The following is a 17059-nucleotide window of genomic DNA, read 5'->3' as shown; positions in this document are numbered from 1 at the left end:
GTCTATATGTTGTGACTTTATGGTCTTTTAGCCAATCAGGAGTAAAATAATGGAATGTACGTCCTTGCAAATGGTATAATTGATGTAAGATTTTGTGTAAGGTACGAGTTGGCTTTCGATCTCCTCGTGTGACTTTGCCGCTGGCTCTACCAATTTCACTGCAGACTATACTTCAGTAAATTTTTGATTCTTTAATTGAACTTCCCGACTCCTGGTCTTCTTTCTCCATATCTGTTCCGGATCATAACCACTGACGTGCGGTCTGGGTAGGCAAACTAGGCACTGCCTACCCTGCCAAAATTCAAAAATAAAATGTTTAATATATAATAAACTTGTATTTTTACTTTTTATTCTTGTGATTTATATATGCAATATGTGTGTTATTCCAGTTGTTTAGACATTATGATGACAAATGTAGCAGTTACGCATAATCAACTAAAAACAAATGGTAGAATAAGCAGTGCTTTTACGGTCCATTCATTGCAGACGACAAGCGGAAAACCCATGTTGTGCATGCGACTTCGATCCTGTATTCTTTAACATGTACGGCAAAAAGCACAAATCTGCTGTGCCTTTTGACGTAAATATGTTATGCCCGTAATCATCTCCGTTACGTATCAGACATGGACCAATTAAAATCGAGATATTCCTGGACATTTGCGTAGCTAACGTCATTACACCACAGCTAGCGTACATGCCTAATCCCCGCCAAATTCAAAATCAAAATGACAGCACCGGCCGTAATCACGGAATTAAGAAATTTTTCCAAGCTCGATTTTAATTCCAAATATGAGTTAATTGCAAGAGGGAGGTCTACGCCAGCCTTAGATGGACTAGTACAGCAAAAGGGCCCAAAAAGTATCCGATCATTTCAAACTGATTGGTATGTAAGAAAAGATTGGCTATGTGGCTGTACTGCTATCCCTGCCTGCTTTTTTTCAACCAGTCAGACTGTTTGGACTTCAGCGGGATATTGCCGATGATATGCCGCGCTTGTGCGTAACGTTCACTGTTTACGCGTGTGTGTGAGTGTGTGTGTGTGTGTGTGTGTGTGTGAGAGAGAGAGAGAGAGAGAGTACACACCATAAACATCCTGATTTGTACATTTCTTGATATGCCGCGCTTGTGCGCAACGTTCACTGTTATTACGTATTATTAGCTTAAACAATAAATCAGGTAATCTGGCTTTCATAACTCAGTGCCTAGCCTCTTTAAGACATCACCGCACGTCACTGGTCATAACTGTTATACCCCTAACAGTTTGGTGGAGGATTCGGCGGGCAATCACTCCGTGGTGACATCTCTGGCAAATCAGCAAACAAGGTAGGAAGCTTTTATTAATTGTTAGGGCTGTCTGACTGGAAGAGATTTTGAAGGGGAGCGGGAGAGCTTCACTCCGACGAGGCGAGTGAAGAGTAATTTAATTATACTATTGAAAGTATAAGAAGTCGCTGAGAGAGCTGTTAAGGGTTAAAACAGCAAACAGCACAAGTGAAGCGTGCTCTGTGGGGGGCCCAGGTGGGCATTGGTGTAGCACCACCCCGGCAGAGTGCGTCCCTGGACGGGAGGTCCAGTGGCACCGTAAACCTGCTCAATCTCTTCCACCTCAGATAGGGGTACCCGAGCTTAGTGAATCAGGCAGTTAGGGATTCAGATATTAGGTATAAAATAAAATAAAATACAATAGGGATTGTTTTGCCAGGGATGCATCAGGAGCGGTCCCAAGTAAATAAATAAATTATGACCCGAATTGATATGGATCAGTATATGTGACCAGGATGTTTGTGAAGAATACTTTGTGGTGTATTGTGTAGAAATCCAGTATTGTTGCTGCTATAGTTAATTTATCCGCATAAAATATTTGCTGCTAAAATCTTTTCGGTAGTGATTTTCAACTGTGACCAAGAAAAATGAATGATAAAGGGAATTTTCTGAGTAGTTCTGACCAAAACGAGGAGGGCACACGCTGTAAACAGCTCTGCTCTGACGAGCTCAAATCAAAGAAATGTGCACAGCTCATTAAGAAAATGGTCAGTCAGGGGTTTGATTCTGATTGGAACATCATGCAGCAGATTGAGTGGCTGCAGAACAAAAAAGACACTGATAGGGCCAAATATCTATCCGTGTTTGCCTATTCATGGATTTGTAAACTGGGTGGTATACCTTTAAGCCATGAAAAGGCAATTCCAAATATGATGGACGGATGGTCTAGTTTGATTGCCCAGCGTGATAGAGTGGCAAAAATTATTGGGCAGGAAGTCGGCTGTGATCTGTGTAGTTTAAGTAAGGGTTTCGAGGCTGTTTGTGAGAAGGCAGAAAATGCTGTGAAAAATGAGACAGTTCCCAGTGCTCCCTTGGCCCCCACCTGCTCTTCTCAGACTGCTCAGGCAGCTGCTGCTTTCAGCGCTGCTGATCAGACTGATAATCAGAACGATGGGCCATATGCTGAGGCGCGCGGATTGTTGAATGTGGCTGTTTCACGCCCCCCACCTTATGACATTTCGGAGATTCCTGCCGTGCAAGCAAAGCAGATTAGGCAAAAACCGGGGGTCGGAAATCTTAACTTGTCCCCCATAGAAATGTCTAAACCCATTGAGACGGCATTCGCCGCCCCAATCCGACATCAGGCTTGGGGAGGATTGAATACTGAGATGGGTTCTGGCTGGGAGGATGGTCAATGGGTCAGACTCACAGCGGCTGAGAAAAACAGTTTGCTTGCAGGGTTGGAACCTTTTAAGTTGTATAACCCAAACAAAATTCTATGGGACAGGCTAGAGGCCGTTGCTAGGCAACAGAATCTGGGGATGGCAGATATACAGTCTTTGGTTGAGGGTTTGGTTCCCACCAGCAAATTAAGGGCGGTTCAGATTGCTCCTTTCCACCCCGGAGTCCCCACAGATTGGCCGTAGTTTTGTGAAGCTTACTCAGATTACAAGTTACGCGTGAAAGATATTTTGGGTCGGGGGTCTTTTCCCTGGACCAGTGTGACAAAGATTAAACAGAGGGCTGGCGAAAACCCCTTAGAATACATTGAGCGCTTTCGCATAGCCTATGAAACGTACTGTGCTGCAAACAACAACGCAGAAGATCTTGATTCTGCCATAGTGACAGAATCCGCTACAGGCGGATTGAATAAACAGTATCGAGACATGTTGTTGAACAGTGCCATTGACATCAGATATTGGGAGGATTTGCTTCGTTGGTGCTCTGTAAACTGGAGCCGTTTGCAAACATGTGATGATGATGTTAATGTGGGTAAAGTATCTGCTGTGTCAGTTGAAGTGGAAATGAGTCCCCGCAATAACAACCTGCTAAAATTGTAACAGAGAGGGCCACATTGCTAGACACTGTCATAGTGGTAAACAAAAAAATCACAGAAATGAGAAAAAGGAAGGTCCTAAAAATGATGTTTCTGTCAACAGTGATGCTCCGAAGCTTAACTCTCTGACTACAGCTGAGCTCAAAAAGCTGAGGCAGCTGATAGGGGACGAATAGGGGTCAGCGGCCTCCGGTTCATGTAATTATGCAGACACCCGCCCATTCATACATGCGTTGTTAGGAGGCCGGCAATGCCTTATTTTGATTGACACGGGCGCGATGGAATCAATTACAGATCTCGATCTTGAGATCACTTCTGAAACTTTGTATATAGAAGGTCTAAATGGCACAAATGTATATCATAAATCTGTTCCTATCCCTCTAACCATTTCTAACTCTGAAAAAGTCTATTGGACTGAATTTTGGGTAGGGAAAAATACTGTAGGGACTCTAATCGGTGATGACATTCTGAAAGAACTCGAAGCTGATGTTTTGCTTTCTCAAGATAAGCTAGTGCTTGGCTGCAATGAAACAATTTGCTTATCTCAGAGTGGCCCCCACCATTAGCAGAGATGTGCAGTGGCTGAACCTGCTAGTCTAACTGAAACTCGCCCTGAGTGGAAGTTAATAATTTCCAAATTTCCTGATGTATGGGCAAAAGATAAATATGATTGTGGTTTAGCACAGATTGAGCCACTGAGCATCCCAGGTCCTTTACATGAAGCCAGAAGACAATATCCTTTGAAAAATGAGATTCGAGGGGGAGCTGACACTGTTGTAGATGAACTATGCAAACGGGGGATTGTGATTCCCTGCTCCTCTCCCACTAACTCTCCCATGTGGCCTGTCAAAAAGCCGGATGGGAGCTGGCGTTTGACCATTGATTACACTTCTCTAAATTCAGTGTCTGAGAAAATGCACCCTCTGGTGGCCAACCCCGCAACTATCCTACACGAGATAGGATCTGAACATTGTCTTTTTACTGCTTTAGACATTTCTAACGGTTTTTGGACTTGTCCCCTAGCCAAGGAGGACCAAGGCAGATTTGCTTTCACCAGCAGGGGTCGCCAATGGACATGGAGTCGTTTGCCACAAGGTTTCTGCAACTCACCCACACTGTTTCATCAGGTACTAGCATCCTTCATCGATCCGGTAAGAAAACAAATTGAATGTGACGGATCTGTTGTCCTACAATATGTAGATGACATTTTAATTGCTAGTCCAACCAAGTTCAAACATTTGACTGCTGTACAGACTGTTTTGAATGCCCTCCAAAACGGGGGATTCAAAGTGAACTTGAAGAAAGAAAAATGTGGATAAATATTGACATTGAAACTGCTATCAACCCTGCCTCCTTACTTCCAGAAGAAGGAACTGCACACAACTGTGCCCGACTGATCGAGACGGACAGCCAGAGCCCTCTTCAATCTGAACCACTTTCTGATGCCATGAAGTTGTTCGTGGATGGTTCCAGCTTTCATGAACAGGGAAAACGCTTCACTGGCTGGGCTGTTGTAAATGAACATGGAGAAACTGTTGACTGTGGTTCTCTTTCAGGAGGAGGGGCTCAAGTGGCCGAGCTGGTTGCATTGACACGAGCATTGCAGTATGGCCAGGGGAAACGAGTCAATGTTTACACTGACAGCTGTTATGCATATGGTGCTGTTCATGACTTCGGCCCTGTGTGGAGACGCAGAGGATTTCTAACCACCGCCGGTCTGCCGATCTCTCATCAACAGCAGGTAAAAGAACTTATGAATGCCTGTGATCTTCCTGCAACAGGAGCAGTTATCAAAGTCACTGGACATGCAACGGACAATTCTCCTGAGGCCACAGGAAACCGAGCTGCTGACACAGGTGCCAGAGAGGCTGCAACACAGACTGAGACTTGCGTGAGTGTTATGGCTCTTGCTCCTCAGGAGAGTGAGACCCCCAGAGACCTTTTTAAACTCTATGATGAGGATGACCCTGAAGAGATAGAACAATGGACAAAATTAGGAGCTCAGAAAAATGCAGAAGGACTGTGGAAATTTAATGAGCGTTTTGTTTGTCCTGTTTCTGCTAGAACTGAACTAATGTCTTTGTATCATGGTTTGGCACATGCAGGTCCTGAAAAACTACATGCAATGATTTCCAAAACCTGGTGGTGGCCCCGACTGAGGGCTTCTTGCAATGATTTTTGTAAGAGATGTCTAGTATGCCTTAAGGTTAATTCTTCTTCTAAGCTGAAAATTCCCTTAGGACATGCCCCTCGACCTCAAGGGCCGTGGACACACCTCCAAATTGATTTCATAGGTCCACTGCCCCTAGTGGAGGTTTTACATACATTCTAATGATTGTTGATCTGTTTTCCAGATGGGTTGAGGCATTTCCACTGAGAAACTGCACCGCAGATGCAACCGCCAAGATTATGTTGAATGAAGTTTTCCCAAGATGGGGTTTGCCCTTACAAATTGATTCAGATCAGGGTACACATTTTACTGGGAAGGTGATGAAAAATGTCATGAAATTGATGGGGGTGAGGCAACACTTTCACATTCCATTTAGGCCCCAATCTAGCGGATCTATTGAACGCACTAATCGTGACGCTTAAAACTTCATTGAGAAAGAGATTGTTGGAGTGGGGAAAGGGTGGCATGCGGCTGTCCCAGCGATTTTGTTAAGCATGAGAGCCAGCCCTAACAAGACTACACAGCTCAGCCCTTTTGAGGTAATGACAGGTCGCTACATGCGGCTGCCCTGGGATGCCCCCTTGCAACATGTGGGACCATCCGGGCCTTTGAAAGACGCTTTACAAAATTATCTGAAAGCTTTGGATGACAGTCTGCGAGACACACGGGTTAGTGTTAGCACACGACAAGCAGATCAAGATAATGTTGAGCAAAAAGACATGCCTGCTTTGCCTGAAATAGATGACAATGTAATGTTACAGCGGGAGATAGTTTCCCCCTTAGGTCCAAAATTGATCAGAGCCCGCCAAGATGGGCGTGGCTTAGGGCTATATATTAGGCGCCCCGTCATGAGAGTTCTTTAGATTTAATCTCCTTCAGCAAAGACCTTCTCTTCGCTGGATCCTCCGGATTGTTGGAGTCTTTCGCCCGCTGTCGAAAAGCCTACAGCAGGACCGCTAAGAGGACGCCGGCGCCTTCAGCCGCCTTTGAAGCCTTCTGCTACGCCATCCGGCGCGCATCGCTATATCCTTTTACTGCAAGCGCTCGCCTCTGCGACGCTTTTTAATTGAGTAAAAGTGTAATTTTTCAAGGCGTTGTTGCAAATGCCTTCAGCCTGCGCCTCGTGCAGAGGCCCTCTTCCTGACGGGGATCGTCACATCTTATGGGCCTTATCAGGTGGTATTGACCACTAACACCTCTGTTCTACTGGACAGGGGGGTTTTGGGTACCGTATGGAGACATTGGTCACAGGTGAAACCACTTGAAAAGTGTAACAACTTACTACCTCGGGATCATTAAATGTCTGTCGTGTATGTTAAAATTCTAGAATTCTAGAACAAATGTTATAATCCTACATCGATGGCTTATAATGTGACAGCATGGATGCACTTGCAAGTGTTTAAACTGAATATTGAAATGATGTACACTCGAGCAAAGACTAGTCGGGTACCTTTAAAGTATGAGGAGCTGTTGTGGGACAATTATAAATCATTTCAGGTGAGGATGTGGCCTCAGTTGTCTGATGTAGCTATTGGAGATGAGTGGTTTGACAGGGCAAAACAATTTAGACAATTTCTGAGTCCAATTCCTTCAGTACAGGAAATCAGAGATCTAGAGTCTAAGGCTCCATCAGAGGACTGTGCTAAACACAGGTTGACACACCCCATGGGTCCTGCATGGCGTCCAGTTGATAAGAGTAAGAAAGCTAACGAAGCAGAGCTGTCTCTTTGTGTTGCAGAGTTGAAGCAGAAGACTGAATATTTTCCTCGGTTGAAGGCGCAAACAGCTCGGCAGAAATTTATCACTGCATTTCTGGAACAGATAAAAACTAATGATCCATTTGCAGGTTATGAGTATTTGAATTCTGTATGGCTTAAATCTAAGGGCACTCCATGTTATACTGATTCGGAACCTCCGTCTGCTATAGCAGTAGCATTGGTTTTGGCTTTTTCGGTAGGAGCAATATTTACTGACATGACGGAAACAGTGGAGGAAGCTTGGGAGGAGTTTGTGGCTGCGTCAGAGGATTTGGTCATGGGAGCTGTTAAATATGTGTTATATGCTTTTGGAGCTCTTTTGGGAGTGGGTGTCCTCTGTCTGTGTGTGTGGATGTGTGTTCGTTTCTGTTTTTCTTATGTATGCAGGTCTGCTTGCAGTAACTTGAACCCTTCCGAGGAGGAGAACCGACTGAGAAAACTGACGACACGCTTGAAAGAGAAACTTAAGAAGGATAATATCCATGCCCTGTTGTGAGTGGAAGGTGGGAGAGCCTTCGCGTGGGGACTGGGAATTTTTAGTATCCAGCATGTCCGCAATGAGGCGAAGAGACAAGTGTGACCCTTCAGGGAAGCATGCGTTACCACTCCACCTTCCGTAGTGACCTCACTTGGTAGACCAGACATGGCGGTATTGGACCCCACATTGGTCTAAAACGGGGGACTGAAGGGTGAGGGTCAAAATCCCTTGTCTCTTCAGATATATCAATACATATATATATATACAGTGGGTACGGAAAGTATTCAGACCCCCTTACATTTTTCACTCTTTGTTATATTGCAGCCATTTGCTAAAATCATTTAAGTTCATTTTTTTCCCTCATTGTTGTACACACAGCACCCCATGTTGACAGAAAAACACAGAATTGTTGACATTTTTGCACATTTATTAAAAAGAAAAACTGAAATTTCACATGGTCCTAAGTATTCAGACCCTTTGTTCAGTATTTAGTAGAAGCACCCTTTTGATCTAATACAGCCATGAGTCTTTTTGGGAGAGATGCAACAAGTCTTTCACATCTGGATTTGGGTATCCTCTGCCATTCCTCCTTGCAGATCCTCTCCAGTTCTGTCAGGTTGGATGGTAAACGTTGGTGGACAGCCATTTTCAGGTCTCTCCAGAGATGCTCAATTGGGTTTAAGTCAGGGCTCTAGCTGGGCCATTCAAGAACAGTCACGGAGTTGTTGTGAAGCCACTCCTTCGTTATTTTAGCGGTGTGCTTAGGTTCATTGTCTTGTTGGAAGGTGAACCATCGGCCCAGTCTGAGGTCCAGAGCACTCTGGAGAAGGTTTTCGTCCAGGATATCCCTGTACTTGGCCGCATTCATCTTTCCCTCGATTGCAACCAGTCGTCCTGTCCCTGCAGCTGAAAAACACCCCCACAGCATGATGCTGCCACCACCATGCTTCACTGTTGAGACTGTATTGGACAGGTGATGAGCAGTGCCTGGTTTTCTCCACACATACCGCTTAGAATTAAGGCCAAAAAGTTCTATCTTGGTCTCATCAGACCAGAGAATCTTATTTAACACCATCTTGGAGTCCTTCAGGTGTTTTTTTAGCAAACTCCATGCAGGCTTTCATGTGTCTTGCACTGAGGAGAGGCTTCCGTCGGGCCACTCTGCCATAAAGCCCCGACTGGTGGACGGCTGCAGTGATGGTTGACTTACTACAACTTTCTCCCATCTCCCGACTGCATTTCTGGAGCTCAGCCACAGTGATCTTTGGGTTCTTCTTTACCTCTCTCACCAAGGCTCTTCTCCCCCGATAGCTCAGTTTGGCTGGACGGCCAGCTCTAGGAAGGGTTCTGGTCGTCCCAAACATCTTCCATTTAAGGATTATGGAGGCCACTGTGCTCTTATGAACCTTAAGGGCAGCAGAAATGTTTTTGTAACCTTGGCCAGATCTGTGCCTTGCCACAATTCTGTCTCTGAGCTCTTCAGGCAGTTCCTTTGACCTCATGATTCTCATTTGCTCTGACATGCACTGTGAGCTGTAAGGTCTTATATAGACAGGTGTGTGGCTTTCCTAATCAAGTCCAATCAGTATAATCAAACACAGCTGGACTCAATTGAAGGTGTAGAACCATCTCAAGGATGATCAGAAGAAATGGACAGCACCTGAGTTAAATATATGAGTGTCACAGCAAAGGGTCTGAATACTTAGGACCATGTGATATTTCAGTTTTTCTTTTTTAATAAATGTGCAAAAATGTCAACAATTCTGTGTATTTCTGTCAATATGGGGTGCTGTGTGTACAATAATGAGGAAAAAAAATGAACTTAAATGATTTTAGCAAATGGCTGCAATATAACAAAGAGTGAAAAATGTAAGGGGGTCTGAATACTTTCCGTACCCACTGTATATCCTTTTATATCAATATCTATCTGTATTCTGTTGCTTAACTTCTTTAATAAAGTGATGAATTAACTATATGCATGATCACATAATCAATTCTATTTTCTTATGCATAACTGAAATATTCTTTGAATCATATGTGTGTTGAATGCTAACTAGTCTCTTTTAGGAACATTCCAGAGACTTTCTCTCTGTCCTGCACGTAGGCTGAAGGTCTTTTGGGGATAAGCTTATCTGTGAGGCTCCAGTCTCTTCGGGGCAGGGAGAATGCGTTAAACATAGGTTCCAGATGTATTCTGTGTTTGATTGTTACCTTTCCATGACTAATTATATGGTTTAAAGTCCTATGTAATAATACCTGAATAGTAGAAGTGTGATTTTCTCTTATTATTTCTTTACGGAAGAAATGTATGTTATTTCTACCCCTCTCCTCTGCCCGAGGAGTGAATATTTTATCTCTCTGTTTTGGTTTAAATGGCCTGATAACGTGGTGCTCTGGCTCTCTTGTGCCCAGAGAAGAACTGTCATTCGTCAGTGTTTTGTGTGTGCGTTTGACTTTCTACCCAGGTTTTGAACCCAGGGATGCACACCAGGCCGACTCGAAGACGCCCGCGACCATCTGAGAGGTCACTTCAGATGTAAATCTCGGGCTCGGACGACAAGTGCGCTGATTAATGTTGATAGGCCACATAGCTGTCTATATGTTGTGACTTTATGGTCTTTTAGCCAATCAGGAGTAAAATAATGGAATGTATGTCCTTGCAAATGGTATAATTGATGTAAGATTTTGTGTAAGGTACGAGTTGGCTTTCGATCTCCTCGTGTGACTGCCGCTGGCTCTACCAATTTCACTGCAGACTATACTTCAGTAAATTTTTGATTCTTTAATTGAACTTCTCGACTCCTGGTCTTCTTTCTCCATATCTGGTCCGGGTCATAACTGTTATACCCCTAACAGTACATAGGGGGCGTTTTGCCCCAGCGGTGGGGTAAAACGCCCCCCAAGGTGGGGTATAATGCCCCCTTTCATAATAGCCAGTTTGCTTCATAGATCAGCAGCAAGACTATTGTTTTTAATCTCTAAAAGTAAAAGGCATGTAATGTATCAACATATTAATGTTTATTTCAGGAATATTTTTTACATTTTATATTTATACATATAACATATAACTAAGACATACAAACAAATATGTTGTAATTAATAAATAATAAATAAACAAACATTAATTCATTGTTCAGCCATGCAAATTTTGCAGATGAATTCCCCTCGAATCTCATTGGATCTGTATAAGCACCACGGTTACTTTGTCTCTTATATGTCCGCATCTAAGGAGAGAAAAAATATATATGAGGTTGAAATTTCTACAATAGGCCTACATGGGGTTGATAATTGATGTATTTGTTCACCACTATCATCAAAACAAACAGAAAACCCTAAATAAATATTAAACTTATAAATTTGTATATTTATGTAGTGAAATATATTCAATAAATGCATTAAAAGCCACTGTTTTATCCTTGTGTCACCTAACCACCTTCCATCAGCTGACTGTGCTAGCAAGCTAACTAGCTTCTGGTCACTTGAGGTAATTTTTTCATGTTTTGTTCAAATATTTTGATTTTACCACCTAGTTATCCTGCATTAAGTGTAAAACAAAGGATTTGATAGACAGAAATGTGTTATTATAGTAATTATGATAGAGAGAAACTATGCCCCCTTGGGGGCGTTTTACCCCTCAGCGTAGGGGGCGTTTTACCCCACAAGCTATGACTTTTTAAAAAATTTTTTAATTTAATTTAACTTATAAATAACATATGCTCTCAAACTACAGACTTCACTGTTCATCTATCATACATCACTGCGATATCCTGCAGAACAATATTCTCTTAAAAACTTGTTTAATAATATCTGAAAATTATAGCGCTTACCATGTAATGCTCTTCTCTTCAAATACGCCGCTGGTGTCAGCTTCTCCATGGAGATTTGTTTATTCCCGTTGTCAACGTAGTTCCCTATCGAGAGGTCTCTCCTATTGCGTAAGTAGCTTACGCTATGGGAAAACTCAGTTTCTCGAGAAATATTGAAGTCTTTATGTAAAACGCATTGCAGCTGCACAGCAGACAGCAATGAGCGAGGCAGCTCGGTCATTGGCTGTGCTGCAGCAACTTGCTGGAACCAATGACAGGGCGACTCTGAACGTGCGAACAATGGGCGCGCGCTCGCGCGCTCAGAGCCCGCCAAGATGGCCGTGGCTTAGGGCTATATATTAGGCGCCCCGTCATGAGAGTTCTTTAGATTTAATCTCCTTCAGCAAAGACCTTCTCTTCGCTGGATCCTCCGGATTGTTGGAGTCTTTCGCCCGCCGTCGAAAAGTCTACAGCAGGACCGCTAAGAGGACGCCGGCGCCTTCAGCCGCCTTCGAAGCCTTCTGCTACGCCATCCGGCGCGCATCGCTATATCTTTTTACTGCAAGCGCTCACCTCTGCGATGCTTTTTGATTGAGTAAAAGAGTAATTTTTCAAGGCGTTGTTGCAAATGCCTTCAGCCTGCGCCTCGTGCAGAGGCCCTCTTCCTGATGGGGATCGTCACATCATTTGCACTCGCTGCCTGGGACCTGACCACGCAGAAGCTGCTCTCACTGCGGCGGATGCCCGAATGTGACTCCCTGGGCCTCACCGAGGCTGCTTCGCTTTGCCGCCGCGCTGAACGAGCCTGCTACCACCGTGCTGCCGTCCTCTCTGTTCGTGCCGCGCAAGAAAAAGCACCGCTCACGGAGGCCGCCAGAGCACGCGGACTTCAGTGACGTCACGCCAGGCCAGTCCCCGCGGGCTTCACCACTACCCGAGAACTCCCCGCCGCCAGTCCATTTCAACGCAGGCGGACCAGCACCCCTCCAACAGAGCGGTGGGTCTCGTCTCGTTCGGCGCGTCAGGGGACGACGGTGAAAAGGTTGACAGCCTTTCCATTGACGCTGCATCCGACGACTGGCCGGGCTCGGCCTTCGACCTCGCGCCGTCGACATTAGCGGACACGAGCACGGGCACCAGCATGGACTCAGAGATCGTCCGCATCCTGTCTAAAACGGTAAGAGAGTTCACTGAACGCTTCACTGAAGCTCGGAAGGATTCGCAGGCTATGCGTCACTTCCTGCCCAAGCGCTCCAGCTCGTCACAGAGCCGCCAGAGACCGCCTCAGCAGCAGCAGCGAGCCACGGCGGCGCCTCCCGTCTCCAAACCGTGTAAAACATTACCCAGTCCCCTTACAGGCGGCTGGAAATGTCTGTACAGCAGTCAATGGGCCAGTCACAGAACTCGCTCACCTGCAATCAAACGCCGTTTTAACGGCAACACACAGAAATCACATTTTCTGCCTGTGTCACTAAGGGGTCACGTGTCCACACTAAAGTGCGCATTCCCACATATCAATACTGTCCAAACAGTGCCAAATACTTCCCCAGCTCGAGCTGGACGCCCCATAAATGTAGATCGTGTGCCTATTGTCATGTATGCACCACTACACACAAGCACTGTTCCCACAGTTATACACACTTCCCCAGTAAAAGCGGGAAATACTATAAAGGTAGCGGCGTGCCTGCTGTGATGCATGCACCCCTACACACAAACACTGTATGCATAGCCAAAAAACCCGCCCATGACGGAAGACTTTATGAAAGTGGCGCGCGTGCCTACTACAGTATATGCACCCCCACCCATAAGCGCTGCCCATACAGTTTCAAACAGTTCTCTGTCTCATGCCGCAAACATCACAGATGTGATGTGCGAGCCAAGAGACTCCCCGCTAAGAGCAGGAAGCTTTATGAATGTGGCGCGCGTCCCTATTACGATGTATGCACCCCCACCCGAAAACTCTGTCCATACAGTTTCAAGCATTTCTCCGACTCATGCTGCAAGCATTTCGGAGATAGCGCGCGTGTCTGTACTCTCACACGCACCCCTGCACTCGGCACTCAACACGGCTGCTCAGCGCGCACCTGCGCCTCTGAGAGCTGTAAACTCAGTGTTAGCACAAGTCAATTTGCCGGTGGGGCCCATACGTCACTGCGACAGGCCCCCAGCCAGCATTCAGCCCATATCTGTGCGAGCAAAAGCCTGGGAAAAAATCCCGACATGCCGAAATGGGTTTTGAACATAATAAAACACGGTTACTCACTTCAATTCGCTAGCAGACCACCCCGCTTTTCAGCGGTGGTCGAGACGAAAGTGAGGAAAGATGTGTCACATGTTCTACGCACCGAGGTGCTCAAACTGATAGAGAAGGGCTTATAGAAACTGTTCCTCCCTCTATGAGCGAGGCGGGTTTTTACAGCCGCTATTTTCTCGTCCGAAAAGGACGGTGGCCTCCGCCCCATCATAGATCTCAGACATCTGAACAAAGCTTTAATGATTCGGCTCGTTCAGAATGTTAACAACCAAACATATCCTCCTGCAAGTTCGCCCGGGATTGGTTTCTATCAGTGGATTTGAAAGACGCTTACTTTCACATTCGATAGCGCCTCATCATAGGCCTTTTCTGAGATTCGCTTGAGGGACAGTCATACCAGTACACAGTACTACCATTCGACCTATCATTGGCCCCCGTACATTCACCGAAATGTATGGACGCCGCACTTTCCCCTGAGACAGCGGGAGTGCGAATACTGAATTACCTCGACGATTGGCTAATCATAGCACAATCAGAGGGTCAGTTAACGACGCACAGATCTTGGATTATCAGCCATCTAGAATGCCTGGGTCTGAGAATCAATTTTGCAAAGAGCGTGCTATCCCCCAGCCAGAATATCTCTTTTCTGGGAATAGTGCTAGACTCAGTGCGGATGACAGCGCGCCTCTCATCAGAGTGCGCACTCTCTATTCGACGCCTTGCAACATCATTCAGAACGGGCGCGCACGCCCCCGTCAAACGATTTCAAAGAATGCTCGGTCTCATGGCCTCGGCATCAGCTGTAATCCAGCTAGGATTGTTGCACATGCGTCCTCTCCAGCGCTGGCTCAAGAGCCGTGTCCCCACTCACGCGTGGCGCTCGGGCCACTTTTTGATCAGAGCGAATCACGGCTGTATAAAAGCCCTGACGCCCTGGAAAGCCGTCAACTGGTATCAAACCAGCATGAGTCTGGGCGTAAATACGCGGAGAAAAATGATCACGACAGATGCCTTCAAAATAGGATGGGGGGGCCCTTTACGAGGGCAGGCCTGTCTCCGGCTTTTGGTCAAACCCGGAAAAGCGCCTACATATAAACTGTCTGGAAATGAAAGCGGTCGCCTTGGCTCTCAGAGCTCTGCTTCCGTACCTGAAAAACGAACACGTCCTGGTCCGAACGGACAACATGACGGTAGTTTCGTATATAAATCGCCAGGGTGGACTCAGGTCGAGCTCCCTGCACTCTATGGCCAGGGAGCTCATCTTATGGTCACAGCACCACCTGCGCTCGCTGAGAGCAGCGCATGTGCCAGGCTCCTGAACCAGGGAGCGGACATGCTGTCCAGAGACAAGGTTCTCCCAGGAGAATGGTCTCTCCACCCCTGACAGTTCAGTAGTTATGGCAAACCTTTGGCGAGGCAGAGGTCGACCTCTTCGCCTCCAGGGAAAATGCGACTGCCCCTTTTCTTCTCAAAGAGCACGGACGCCGCCGCACAAGTCTGGCCGAGCCGCCCGTTGTATGCTTTTCCCCGATCGCGATGCTACCTCAGGTCATCAGTCGGATCAGGGAAGTGAAATGTGCAGTGCTCCTGGTAGCCCCACTCTGGAAAAACCAGACGTGGTTTCCAGAACTGATGCAGATGATGCAATCTGTCCCATGGCCGAATCCGTTGAGGCTAGACCTCCTCAGGCAGGCCAACGGGATGATTCTTCATCCCCGCCCCGATCTGTGGGCCCTCCATGCATGGCCCCTCAACGGGTTCCCGAGAACCTCCCCAGTGGAGTTTTGAGAACCATCACAGAGGCGCTGACGCCTCTACGAGGCCTTATATGCCCAAAAGTGGAAAGTGTTCAGTGACTGGTGTGATACCAAGAGCTAGAACCCCAAATCGTGTGAGATACCAAGTGTACTCGCCTTTTTTGCAAGAGCTGCTGGAGGCGGGCCGCACACCCTCCACGCTCAAAGTCTATGTGGCTGCCATAGCGGCGTCACACAATCCTGATAAAGGATGTTCATTAGGAAAAACGACCTAATCATTCGCTTCCTAAGAGGCTTAGGAGGATGAACCCTCCTCGCCACCTCTCGGTGCCGATCTGGGACCTGGCCACGGTCCTGGATGCACTCAAGAGTGCCCCGCTCGAACCTCTCCGAACCGTGCACCTTAAACAGCTCTCGCTCAAAACTGCGCTCTTGCTGGCTCGCCTCAGTCAAGAGAGTGGGCTGACCTGCACGCCGCTGTCATCAAGTGCTGCTTGCCTGGAATTTGGACCTAACGACTGCAGAGTTGTCCTTAGGCCAAAGCACGGGTATATTCCTAAAGTGCTCTCCACACCCTTCAGAGTACAGGTGATATCTCTGGCAGCACTATCGTCCCCAGCAGACTAAAGCGACGCTAATTTACTCTCCCGGTCAGGGCGCTCAGAGTATATTTGGAACGTTCTGCCCTGTTCAGACAGACGGAACAATTATTCATGACGCTTTGGCGGCCGCACTAAAGGTCTCGCAGTTTCAAAGCAAAGAATATCGGCTGGATAGTGGATGCTATAGCGCTGGCTTATGAAGCCGAGGGCCTTCAATGCCCCTTAGGCGTCAGAGCTCACTCTACGAGGAGCATGGCCTCCTCGTGGGCGTGGTCGAGTGGGATACCCATTGAAGATATTTGTGCGGCAGCAGGCTGGGCCTCACCTTCGACATTTATCAGGTTTTATAACCTACAGGTCCCCTCATTGCATTCCAGCACTCTATCAGCCTGACTATAGAATGGACTGGAGTATGTATATGCTGAGCATTATCTCCTCCCTTATAGGTCCGTCTCTGACTGACTTAAAGGATTTTTTATGCATATCAGTACATAGAAAACTCAGTACATAAGATATGTGCTTGTGTTTGTACTATGAGCGCCCCACCATGGACCACCTTGGAAGGCGCTCTATACTATCCCATTATGTAGCTCGCCGTTGGCAGGCTCGTGGAATAATCACTTTGCTTTAAGGCTCAGGCATCTGCCTCTGGCTTTATAGAGCGAAGTCAGCACGCACGGCGTTCTGCATGGTGTTCCCATAGCGTAAGCTACTTACGCAATAGGAGAGACCTCTCGATAGGGAACGACTCGGTTACTAACGTAACCTCGGTTCCCTGGGAGGAGGGAACGAGTATTGCGTAAGCTGCCGTGCTAGTGCTTGGTCAGTTCGCTTCAGTCGATTGAACCTAAAGAACTCTCATGATGGGGCGCCTAATATATAGCCCTAAGCCACGGCCATCTTGGCAGGCTCTGAG

This window comes from Xyrauchen texanus, chromosome 40 (genome assembly GCF_025860055.1).
Source record: "Xyrauchen texanus isolate HMW12.3.18 chromosome 40, RBS_HiC_50CHRs, whole genome shotgun sequence".
In the NCBI taxonomy this organism is placed as follows: Eukaryota; Metazoa; Chordata; class Actinopteri; order Cypriniformes; family Catostomidae; genus Xyrauchen; species Xyrauchen texanus.
The sequence above is the reverse complement of the archived record's forward strand: the minus strand, read 5'-3'. Positions refer to the sequence as shown.